This window comes from Monodon monoceros, unplaced genomic scaffold (genome assembly GCF_005190385.1).
Source record: "Monodon monoceros isolate NGI ecotype Baffin Bay Population unplaced genomic scaffold, NGI_Narwhal_1 Super_Scaffold_16, whole genome shotgun sequence".
Classification (NCBI taxonomy): domain Eukaryota; kingdom Metazoa; phylum Chordata; class Mammalia; order Artiodactyla; family Monodontidae; genus Monodon; species Monodon monoceros.
The window spans coordinates 27,962,651-27,965,816 of record NW_021703772.1 but is presented as its reverse complement, the minus strand read 5'-3'; positions in this window follow the sequence as shown (position 1 = coordinate 27,965,816).

Below are 3,166 nucleotides of genomic sequence, written 5' to 3'. Positions count from 1 at the left end.
TCTATGAAGCCACCATCACCCTGATGCCCATACCAGAAAAAGATATCACAGAAAAAGAAAATATAGACCAATATCACTGATGAACATAGATGCAAAAATCCTGAACAAAATACTAGCAAACAGAATCCAACAATACATTAAAAGGATCATACACCATGATCAAGCAGGATTTATCTCAGGGATGCAAAGATTCTTCAATATACACAAATCAATCAATGTGATACAGCACATTAACAAATTAAGGAATAAAAACCATATGATCATCTCAATAGATGCAGAAAAGCTTTTAACAAAATTCAACACCCATTTATAATAAAAACTCTCCAGAAAATGGGCATAGAGGGAACTTACCTCAACATAATAAAGGTCATATATGACAAACCCACAGCAAGCATCATACTCAATGGTGAAAAACTTAAAGCATTTCCACTGAGATCAGGAACAAGACAAGGATGTCCACTCTATCCACTCGTATTCAACATAGTTTTGGAAGTCCTAGCCACAGCAATCAGAGAAGAAAAAGAAATAAAAGGAATACAAATTGGAAAATAAGAAGTAAAACTGTCACTGCTGATGACATAATACTATACATAGAGAATCCTAAAGATGCCACCAGAAAACTACTAGAACTAATCAATGAATTTGGTAAGGTTGCAGGATACAAAATTAATGCACAGATATCTCTGACATTCCTATACATCAACAATGAAAAATCAGAAAGAGAAATTAAGAAAACACTCCCATTTACCACTGCAACAAAAAGAATACATTACCTAGGAATAAACTTGCTTAAGGAGGCAAAAGACTTGCAGTCAGAAAACTATAAAACACTGATGAAAGAAATCAAAGATGACATAAACAGATGGAGAAATATACCATGTTCCTGGATTGGAAGAATCGATATTGTGAAAATGACTATACCACACAAAGCAATCTACAGATTCAATGCAATCCCTATTAAGCTACCAATGGCATTCTTCATAGAATCAGAACAAAAAATTTTATAATTCTTATGGAAACACAAAAGACCCCAAATAACCAAAGCAATCTTGAGAACGAAAAACAGAGTTGGAGGAATCAGGCTCCCTGACTTCAAACTATACCACCGAGGTACAGTAATCAAGACAGTATGGTACTGGCACAAAAACAGAAATATAGATCAATGGAACAGGATAGAAAGCCCAGAGATAAACCCACGCATAAATGCTGGAGAGGGTGTGGAGAAAAGGGAACCCTCTTGCACTGTTGGTAGGAATGTAAATTGACACAGCGACTATGGAGGACAGTATGGAGGTTCCTTAAAAAACTAAAAATAGAACTACCATATGACCCAGCAATCCCACTACTGGGCAGATACCCTGAGAAACCTGAAACTGTTTACAATAGCCAGAACATGGAACCAACCTAAATGTCCATCCACAGATAAATGGATAAAGAAGATGTGGCACATATATACAATGGAATATTACTCAGCCATAAAAAGAAACGAAATTGAGTTATTTGTAGTGAGGTGGATGGACCTAGAGTCTGTCATACAGAGTGAAGTAAGTCAGAAAGAGAAAAACAAATACCGTATACTAACACAAGTATATGGAATCTAAAAAAAAAAAAAAAAGTTCTGAAGAACCTAGAGCCAGGACAGGAATAAAGACGCAGACGTAGAGAATGGATTTGAGGACACGGGGAGGGGCAAGGGTAAACTGGGACAAAGTGAGAGAGTAGCATTGACACATATACACTACAAGAGGTAAAACAGATAGCTAGTGGGAAGCAGCCCCATAGCACGGGGAGATCAGCTCCATGCTTTGTGACCACCTAGAGGGGTGGGATAGGGAGGGTGGGAGGGAGACACAAGAGGGAGGAGATATGGGGACATGTGTATGCATATGGCTGATTTGCTTTCTTGTGCAACAGAAACTAACACAGTATTGTGAAGCAATTATACTCCAGTAAAGATCTATTTAAAAAAATGGTATGTACAGTACAAGGCCAATCTTAATTCAAAATAATTATGAGTAGACAAAAGATTAGGTAGAGAAATTTGGTTGGATTTTATTTTCCTCCGTGTGATTTTATGCATTTGCAAAATTTTCTCTTTGAATATGTATTATAATAAAAAATGTGACTAAGAATTTTTAAATATATCTTTTCCCTTGAGTTTCCAAAAAGAAGTGAACGCTATTGGTCCGCAGCCCCGGGGTTGAGGACCCCTTATTTAGATCTTGCTACTTTCAAAAAGCACATGAAATTGTTTATAATAAATATCTGTACTATAAACAATAAAAATAGAGATAGGAGTGAACTTTTTCAGAGACATAGAATTAGAAGTAAAAGTCATCTATTTCTAGTGTTTTAGACCTGGCCAGTCATTAGTTATCTGTTTTAAAAACAAACCCAGTTTTCACTTTGGCACTCAAATGAAAACCAGTGGTGGCAAATGTCAAATCCGAGGAGGTGAGGGAATTTTTGTGTTTCATCTATGGGACTCATTCCTTCCCAACTGTATCAGATCCTCGGAGACTGTATATTCTTCAACTCAGTGTCTGTGAAGCAAGGTCTCTGGCACCTTGATGATTATGCCTGTAAGAAAAAAAAAGAAAAAGAAGGCGTTCACACACAAAAAACTGTTAAAGAATATTAAATAGTTGTCTTTCTTTTAATGCATGGATCCAAAATATAAAACGATCCCCAAATGTTTCGACCCAGAGATTTCTGCTGGAGCAAAATCTCTTTTTCTCTCTCTCTCTCCTTCATTCACACACAGACGCACGCACAGTATTATTACAGTGGTTAGGAGAACGGCAATCAGAGAACTTTAGCGCTGTAGAGACTGCTGAGCCCAGAGCCCTGGATGGAGAATGCGCCTGGCCTCGGAAACCTTTAACCACACTGTCCAGGTCGCGGTGGCTAGTGGTCAGCGCGCGTCTGGACAGGAGGGAACTTTCGGACACTCCCCGACGACCCAGGGCTTCCCTAGAGACAGGGCGTTGGAACCAGGGACAGAGTGGAGGGAGGAAGAGACAGTGTGAGTCGGGGGTGGCGGCAGCAGCGCTCTGGATCTGTCGCCCTCGGGTCCCCCGGGCTGCGGGACAGAGAGACTCGAAAGAGGAGCGCGAGCGCCTCGCCGCCGCCGCCGCCGCCGCCGCCGCCGCCGCCGCCGCCGCCG